We start from the raw sequence: 9,963 nt of genomic DNA, 5'->3' as shown, positions 1-9,963 counted from the left end.
TTAAATAGAAGCTTTCCTTGAATGAGTTGGTAATAGAGCTGACTTACACGTACTTCATTACCAAAGCTTCAAGTGAATACAACCAAAAGCAAACTCTCAGTCCAGTTGCTGGAGAGAGGGAAAAGATGAGGGTTAGAAGGAGAAAAATGGCTAAGAAACTACTGTACCAACTAAGCAGGAGGGGAAAGATTCTGCCTTGAGTTCATAAGCCCAAGCTAACTGCAATGAAGGTGGGTACATGATGAGACCAACACTTGGCCCCATCAATCTCATGTGTGTAGTGTGTGCCCTTCAAAAGACATTTTAGGAACTTTCTTACACTGAAATGGTGAAGATGTCTCTTCACTGAGGGCCTGATCCAGGTCCCATTGAAGTCCATGGGAGTATTGCTGTTAACTTCTATGGCAACAGCCACATGCCTTAAGGTTGCTTATGTGAGAACTTTTTAACGGTAGATTTAAACAATATAAAAACATTGTTTTAAAAAAAGCTGTAATCATTGGAAAAAATGTATCTAGTTCTCAGAATACTTCCTTAGGCAGAAAACCTGATGTGTTGGCATTTAAGAACCTCTGCAAATTGTATTATGATAGGCTTATGGCTCACACTTAATAAGCAATATATATTAATACTGAATTTATCACTCTGTTCAAGGTTTCTGATACTGAATTCCTACAAGGAGAATTGGTCCCTGGATTCCTGCTGAGTACCATTTAGAATAGCAACGTACAGCTCTTTGAACTCCCACAATTACTACAAGCTTTTCATCTATTACAAGGCCTGTGTCCATAAGTGAAAGGAGGAAGAAGAGAGAAGCCTCCTTTATAAGAAGGATAAGAAGGCAGCGAATGTAAGTAGTTACTGTTTAGGATGCTATGTCTCAAGACTGAATCTTAATATCTGACGTCATGTCAAGCTTGGAGACAAGCTAACTACAGAACCTCTAGGGTGTAGGATCATTTGGAGCTAAGCTTTAGTACTAGGATTTCAGGAAATGTGCCTGGACTCCGAGCAAGGATACATTCAGATCAACATAAGTGCAGGGGTATCAGATTTTCCAGTTAACCACAAATATTTTGCAATTAATCATGCTTAGAGTTGCACTTAGATCAAATAAAAACAACATGTTAAAGAACTAGAGTAGGAGGCAATATGAATATCATTAATGAACATGAGTTTCAGCTTTAGAATATTTTTGCCAAAGCTTACTCGAAATGTATCAAACAGAACTGAGATCAAACGGAAGTCAGCCATTCGTATGTTGTCCATGAGAGTTTGAAATGGAGTAGGGGGGCGGAGGGGGAAGGGGCGGGGAGGAAACATGATGGGAAGTAAGGTTGCAACTGTCCAAGGGACAAAGATCTAAAGTAGATCTAAATAAATATGATGACATAGTTATCGGTCATAATTGTAGTCATCATCACACAAGGAACGTTACCTCTGTGCCAAGGAAATGCCTTCTTGGGATTTGCAAGCAGCATGATACATCACTCTAATGTATAGTCAACCTGATAGGAAGGAGGTAGCTGCCGTCCAAAGAAGCTGGAACAGTCAAGCTCCCCCCTCACTTGCTGCTCTATCGGGGTTCACAATATGTCAGGGATGGGGAAGCCAGAAGGAGCCTTAGGGTACATCTGTGCTAGATTTGGAAGGTGTAAACTCTAGCTCAAGGAGACTGACTTGTGGTAGCTCTAAAAATGGAAGGGTAGCTGCAGAGGTGGGAAGGGCTGGCCACTCCAACTACAATCCTGTCTGAGACACTAGGTACATACTGTGGCAACTAGCCACCTCCCATCACCATGCCGACACTTCCACTTTTAGTATGCTAGATCAATTAGAGCTAGCCTGGGTATGTCTTCTCAAGCAGGAATGTACATCTCCCAGCTCTCGTGTAAACATACCCATAGTCACTTGAGAGATCACCACATTCCCAAGAGTAGCAGTGGGATGGGTTTGTGCTCAGTTGTGTCTTCTCAGTGGCTGTTTTTCACGAGCTCTCATCGCAGCTTGATGTGTCTGTGGTGACTAGAGTTTGTTGAGGCCTAAACCACAGAACAGCAATATTTCAAAGACCTGTTTGAAGCGTGGTAGCCAATACCTGACTTGATCTTCCCATTTTTTCTGTTGGTTCTATATTCACACTGGGTCTTGCAGGCTGGCTCGGGTAGGCTTTCCAATGTGTTTTTAGGCCTGTTTGGTGTTTGGGCTGGGCTAGGTTTTCTTTTCAGAGATAATTTGAATATATCTACATGTTTTTTAGAGAAACTACTAGTGAATATAGAACGGGTGTTGCTCCATTTTCTCATGTGGGGTACACCTATGGCTTGTTGTGAATGCAATTGCAGTGCAGGAGGCATCCACGTGTGAAGTCAAGCCTTTAGTTTTGTTTTCCTCCATGTGAGATTTCCTCATATTACTATGGGTCTATAAATGCACCTCTCAAAACTATTTCCCTCTGTTGGAATGTACTGGTACAAATGGAATCAGTGAAATATACAATGGAGACCATTCTCTTTTGTGGAGAATTTTGAAATCTTTCGTTTTCATTCCTAATCAGACCGAAACGAAATTTTGAAGTATTCAAATCCTTTACGAAACAGAATTACCTGTCTCCACACAGCCCTAGCTTCTGCTTCCTGTTGGTGATCATCTGTTTCAAAAGACTAAACTTCACCTTGCTCTTTGAGGAAAAGCTATGACTCCCCACTCAAATCAGGGTCTCTAGGAAGGCCTTCCTACCTCCATCATTCCTCAGCTTTCCTATAGAAAATTCCTTGTCTGTGTCTTCACATCTCCTTCAACTTTTGAGGAAGCAGGTGTAAACTGTTTAATCTTAAAGTCAAGTAATCTTCTCTTGGTCTAATGGGGTTTTTGTCATATTTATTAGGTGTTTGCATATAACATGCCACTCAGCTGATTTCTCCATTCCTTTCTTTGAAGCTGTCATTTCCAGTTCATTCCACTACATAGTTAGTCGGCACTCTTGAATGTTAAATACATCTTAATGGAACACAAAACAGACTGAGTTTATCCTTTTTTTTTTTTTTTTTAAATCTCATTATCCAACATGAGAGAAGGGAACCAGGAAGTTTTGATTATATGCTATGCTTCAAATGGCAGAACCTAATCTGAACTGCCCTGTTAACCAAAATATAATCACATCCCCCTGGACTTATAGCTAAGAGATGTTTGGGTAGACAACACACTGGCTTCTCCAAGACTGGCTAATTCGACTGAAGTGCTTAAACCATAGTAAACAAATATGCAGCGCTGTCTGTCATACTAACAAAGACGCATGCCAGCAGGCTTTGAAGGCTATGTTCAAAGGCTTCCAGCTGAGCCAGAGTCTTAATTCTCAGACTCCCACCCCCTAATCATCAAAATTTTTCACTAGTCCCCCAATATTTAGTGTTCTGTAGCAGTTACACAATTCCTTTATAATTGATAGGCAGCCTTTTAATCCCTTGATATAATTCATGCAACACTCATTACTTTTCCTGGTGGTGAAAGTGCCTTTTACAACCCTTGTCCAAATTGCTTTCCTTACTTGTCTCTCTAAAGTTTAGGTGTAGCTGCTCACCTCCTGACATGTCTTCAAAGATACCATTTTCATTTAAAATAATCCTTATCTAGACCAGATGTCTGCATGCATTTTAGTCCACATATGAAGTCAAGCCTTTATCTTTGTTCCCTTCCATGTGAGATTTCCTCTTATTCCTTGTGATTTCTTGCACTCTTAAGAACTGGGTCAGACCACACTGGGTCAAACCATACTGGGTCAGACCAATTGTCCAGCTAGCCCAGTATCCTGTCTTCCGACAGTGGCCAATGCCAGGTGCCCCAGAAGGAATGAACAGAACAGGTGATCATCAAGTTATCCATGTCCTGTCGCCCATTCCCAGCTTCTGGCAAACAGAGGCGAGGGACACCATCCCTGCCCATCCTGGTTAATAGCCATTGATGGACCTAAATGGCTATTGATAGACCTTGTGGGTATATAAAGGCATCTCTCAAAACTATTTCCCTCTGTTTGAATGTACTGGTATAAATGAAAACAATGAAATATACAATGGAGAATCTGAAACACCGTGGGAATAGCCCGGTCAAGATAATAATGGAGATGCAGCCAGAATCATTCAGTGACCAGAAATAAGTGAGAAATTTGGAGAGGTGCTCTTTGCATAGAAGGACATATACAGGAGCATTATTTGTGGAGAAAGTCGGCTTTCACTGATTTTCATACTCACTGTAAGCGCCCGATTAAAAACCCACTGAGGTCAGTGGAAAGACACTGGGCTTTGGATCAGGCCATTAGCGCTCTGAGTTGACTAAAGTATGCTAAAGTAATGGAGCAAAACCTTCCCTTCCCTCTGTTTGGGTTTCTGTATCAATAGAGTGATTATTTCAGCCCTAATGTCAAACTAAGACATAGAACAAACAGGCAAAATAAATCTTACTCTTTTAACTGATGTGATGATGGCACTTTCTCCAAGGACCTTGCTGACATGTAGCAAGTGCTCAGCGAGAAAATGGGTTTAAAAAGAAGCGATGGTTGGGAGCCATAAGATGCCATAAGTGGTTGGGGGCCACTTCTGCATCTATTTAAGGGAAACATTTAAGCAGCAGCATGTTAGATGTTGTTGTAAAGAGTTGCACAAAAGGAAATCATTTGCAGTGCACCACAACAAACTTTATTGGTCCTATGAAAACCATAAATAATGCTGTGAATTCTTGAGCATTGTGTGCTGGCACATTTTCTATTAACTGATTCCACAGACAGTGAGCACCCTTCCTTCAAGACCGTAAAGTGGTCATTAAGAGATGATGAGGTGGTAAAGCTTGCTCTTACTGAGTAGAAAATATATGGCTTGTTCCATAAAGAGGTATGAAGGCACTGTAGGACTCTTCCGTGCACAGCCTACTTACTTGGTTGTGAGCTAAGCACAGGATTTATCCCAACATGAAGGGTTTAATTTACATTTGTTGTAACAAATTCTACTTTTAATTACATTTCTGCCAAGTCAATGGGGTTACGTGGGTGTAGTTGGTACCTGAGGCAGTTTATTTCCTATTCCGAGCACAGGGGTGGAGGTGGGGTGGATGTGCTATAGTATCGGAGGTACAATGATGTGGAACTGTGGGTAAATATTGACACTTTAAGAATGACAGTACCTACTGGCAGTCAATTGGGTTGAATTTTGGATAGTCATTACCCATTCCCACATTAAATTTGTTTTTATATCATAGACGTCCATCCATTTCAAACCTGAAAATATATCATCCCACTATGCAGTGATGACGTGGCATCTGCCTTAACTGATTATTTGTCCCGACTAATATTTAACTGAGCTATTGGTAACCTGTGGTTATGTGACAACTGCCATCTTGGCACTGATGACTCACCTATGGACCTCCAGAACTGGAACCATGAGCCTCTACAGCTTGAGCTCTGTAGTGGAGGCTGTCACAGACCAATATCTTCTGTGGATTGGCCAGAGAGGGGGAGGCATAACGTGCACTGATTAGTGGGCTAACTGAACCATGTGACTCTCTGTCCCTCTCTAGCAGCTAGTTTGAGTATAGAGGTTTGAATCTGCTATGGCTTTCAAATTAGTGTACTTGGTCCTTTAGTTGAAGCAGCAGATGGTTTTTAGATCCAGGGGTCCTAGGCTCAGTCCCCACCGACAGCCCAACCCTGGGTAAATAAAGCTATTCCTACACATTCAATGTCCAGGAAGTATTGTCATTGTCATTATGGCCTGGCATCTGTGATCAGCCCTCCCTAGCCAGCTTGCTCACTCTTTGGTTGCAGAATACAATACATTTGTAATATCTTAATTATGAACATCATCTGCAAAGTTGCTCTAAGTATCATTATGGGGAACTATAAACTATTGAAAATAAAGCCAACCAAGTATGAACACAATGCAAATTGAAATAGGAACATGCTCTACCCATAAAGTGGTCTCTGGCAACATTCTTTGCAGCTGGATTATATATTCACCTCTGAGTTGCTTCTCTACTTCTGCCTGTTATGCCAGTTCTGCTCTCCCTCCTTCATGCACTAATGTGCATCCACATGGACTGAATTTTCTTTTTCCTCTTGACTTCACATGGTCCAGTGTCTCCTCCCTCAGCAGACTCTTACCTCAGCCTTCTTTTACCCTCTGACCTGCCATATGTGAGAAATGCAAGAGATTTAATAGGGACTCTATTTATTCTGCAGTTTGGCCAGGAGACAGGGAGATGTTGCTGCAATTTGAATCCCAGTAAAATAAATAAATGTAGTAATTGCTGGTTCTTTATTTTAGAAATTAGTTCTCATTTAAAGAGGCCTTCAGAGTGGGTATGTGACAGGGATTCAAAAGGGGTAGTTCAGGCAAATGGAGATTTTTTCTTGGTGAATATGAGGCCTGACCCAAAACCCATTGAAGCCAATGGAAATTTAATGGGCTTTGATCCAGGTCCATGATGTACATTTTAGTGATATGTGCAGGAATTTCAATGAAATCAGAAAAAGCAGCAAAGAATCCTGTGACACCTTATAGACTAACAGACGTTTTGGAGCATGAGCTTTCGTGGGTGAATACCCACTTTATCGGATGCAAGTAGTGGAAATTTCCAGGGGCAGATATATATATATGCAATCAGATGCACAGGTGAGGAAAAAGCAAAGCCATGCAGAGGGAAATTAGTTTTGCTATAGAAGAATGGGCACCAGCCAGAATTTTATACACAGTTTTAGCCACTTTATTGTTGCAGCTCTGTTAGCCGCTAAAAGGTGACACTAAAATAATTGGTAGTAGGAAAAAAAAATGCTAATCTCAATCTTTCCTTTCATGACAACGTGTTAATGGTTTAGAGTTTCCAAAAATGTGTGTTTAGAATTAAAATAGAAAAGCCAAGAAAGAAGTTTAAAATGAGCTTTCAGATCTGGAATAGGCTGTACTGTATATCCATTTGTTATGACACAATGTTCTTTAAGGAGTCATGAAATATGCAAATGCTTGAATGAGACACCAGGGGGGAGAGGGAGGTGAGCATGTCTGTTTTGAAAGCATTCTATTAGGTATTTTCGTACAGCAGTCACCATGATATGTAGGTGTATGTGAAAAGTAACATGCACTGTGCCATCTACGGGTTGCAATGGATGTTATAGTTTGTAGATTACTAAACAGCAGAGTAAATGAGGGCGAAAAGCATGAATGATTTTAAAAGGCATGGACTGTTGTGTGGAAAGAGGGCAAAATTAAGAGCTTTATACTCTACTTACAGGGGGAGGGATAGCTCAGTGGTTCAAGCATTGGCCTGCTAAACCCAGGGTTGGGAGTTCAATCCTTGAGGAGGCCACTTAGGGATCTGGGGCAAAAATTGGTCCTGCTAATGAAGGCAGGAGGCTGGACTCAATGACCTTTCAAGGTCCTTTCCAGTTCTAGGAGATTGGTATATCTCCAATTATTACCTTTTTTTTTTTTTTTTAATTACTCTCTGGTGTGCAGAAAAAAGTAAATTGGGTGATCATTAGGATGTTTGTTCCCCCAGAAAATCAGGTGGGCCCTTGACAATCAGATATTTGTGTGCAACTACAGGAATTGCACAGGAAAATTAGGCCGGCAGGCATGCTTTTATTTGTTGTGCATGCAGTTAAATCGTGCACCCCTTTAAAAAATCAAGCCCATAAGGCATGGAAGAAAAACTAGTGCAGGATAAAATGAGTTAAGGCATGTACCAGAACATGTAGACAACAAGCAACTCCCATGGAAAAGCAGGAGTAGGGATAGACTGAGGAGCAATGAGGCAGGCTACTTTGATATTGCCCAGATGCAAGGCTCACTTGGAGAAGGCACGGCAGGGCATCCGCTCCCACGGCAGCCAATGTTGCGGACAGCAGGTGTATGCAGACTGTTTGGAGCAGCACAATAAGCAGGGTGAAAGAAGTGGGGAAGAGTGATCTCCCCGATAGCACTCAATGGTCCCTTCAACCAACTAACTGGCAGCTTGGGTATGCGCAGGATCCTCATAAATGAGCTTGTTTGTTATTGCCGGACCCGTCTTCCTTAAATTGTCATCGTATATCTTTCCGACGTGCATTTTTCTGATGGTTGGATTCCATGTTGCCAGCCCTGTCTCTGACTCTGCCCATCTGATTTCTTCAGTTTAAGTCACTGCTTTGCTGCTTATAAGATTTCTGTGATACCCTGCTGTATGTGCAACCTGGTCCTTGGCCTCCACAGGTTTAGCCCATCATTTCTAGCGCTACAACTAGGAAGTTAACAGGGATAGCAAGTGACCTCATATTATCGGCATGGAGGTTTTTGCTCCTTTGAATTTAGCTAAGGAAAATGATCCAGTTCTTGCCTACTATTTTGCTAGAATAGTTTTGGTATCAGCATGATTAACTTTCTACTCTTGGACTCCACCCTTGAGTGCATCAGTGAGAGCTGTCCACTTTTATAACAGGTCTCAGAAAAGCATCATCTTACAAAGAGAGGATTTTCATTTATAATCCATGAGAACGGTGCAGTAATGGGCTATTTTTTCTCCTGAATACAGCTCTAAGTGAACAAAAAAATGTCTGTAAATACAGGCAATTTAGCTCAGAAGAGATATCATCGATGTGGTTCAGAGGTTAATGGGCCTGGAGGATTTATAACAAACAAGGCCTATTAAAAAAAAAACAAAAAGGTAATCTAGTTGACTTCTATTGTTCTCCATAAAGCAGCCCATCTGTATTACATCTATTGAGGGTGTTACAAGAAGCATTTACACACACACACACACACACACACACACACACACACACACACACACACACACACAGAGAAAGTTTGTAACAGCAACAGCAATCCATATTTCTTTATCTGCTGCCAACATCCAAGCACTGAACTCTCAAAGAGACTGGGACTCAGCCATCATCTGTCCGTATCTGATCTCTTTGGTAAATACAAAGGCTGCCAAGAATGAAGCAAACGAAAAGCACTTACAGATTAGAAAGAACACATGGCAGCCACTGACCTGCTGAAATCATAAAATACATCATGAAGTAAGAAAAGAGGGGAAACAAATCATCCTCTCTGGGACTGCCCATCTGCTCCCATAAAGCCACACTCATTACTGCAAATAAATACATTCAGAACAGCAAGGTCTGGGAATAATTTTGTGGTGGATTTTTTTAAAATCATTTTTGGAACTCTTTGCAAGTTTTCCTATATAAACATGATGATATCATCAACCAGAATTAGATATCTATCAATTGCACCATTCTTAATTACAGAGGAAGCGATTCTTTATAGGTGCCATTAAAAAAGATAGTTTCCAACTCAGAGTGGGGGTGGTAGTGTTTAAACACTGACGAAAATAAACAATTAAAAGAATTCCATGTTTTTGCAACAAGTTCTCATGGAGCAGTGTTTGCTTCACTTCAGTGGTTCTGCAGTCTGAATATTTGTCTGTACACTGAAAGGGGTAGAAAGAACAGGAGTAATGGGCCTGGAGGATTTATAACAAACAAGGCCTATTAAAAAAAAACAAAAAGGTAATCTAGTTGACATCTATTGTTCTCCATAAAGAATGCTGGCTGGTGAGTCTTGCCCACATGCTCAGGGTTTAACTGATCACCATATTTGGGGTTGGGAAGGAATTTTCCTCCAGGGCAGATTGGCAGAGGCCCTGGAGGTTTTTCGCCTTCCTCTGCAGCACGGGTCACGTGCTGGAGGATTCTCTGCAGCTTGAGGTCTTCAAACCACAATTTGAGGATTTCAATAACTCAGACATAGGTTAGGGGTTTGTTATAGAAGTGGGTGGGTGAGATTCTGTGACCTGCATTGTGCAGGAGGTCAGACTAGATGATCATAATGGTCCCTTCTGACCTTAAAGTCTATGAGTCTATGAGTACTTGTGGCACCTTAGAGACTAACAAATTTAAGGTGCCACAAGTACTCCTGTTCTTTTTGCGGATACAGA

At 41.3% G+C, this 9,963-nt stretch overlaps 1 protein-coding gene across 6 annotated transcripts in view; it reads left to right on the top strand.

Annotated features, from left to right (window-relative positions):
• PROK2 (prokineticin 2) overlaps window positions 1–9,963 on the top strand; it is a 224,388-nt gene that overhangs the window by 59,094 nt on the left and 155,331 nt on the right. For all 6 annotated transcript variants that reach the window (XR_006580818.1, XR_006580819.1, XR_006580817.1 and 3 more), the window contains exon 4: window positions 655–850. The gene's annotated coding sequence lies outside the window, so the exon portion shown is untranslated. The remainder of the gene's footprint in view (window positions 1–654; window positions 851–9,963) is intronic.

The sequence above is a fragment of the Mauremys mutica genome, chromosome 7 (genome assembly GCF_020497125.1).
Source record: "Mauremys mutica isolate MM-2020 ecotype Southern chromosome 7, ASM2049712v1, whole genome shotgun sequence".
Lineage (NCBI taxonomy): Eukaryota > Metazoa > Chordata > Testudines > Geoemydidae > Mauremys > Mauremys mutica.
The sequence above is the reverse complement of the archived record's forward strand: the minus strand, read 5'-3'. Positions and strand labels throughout refer to the sequence as shown.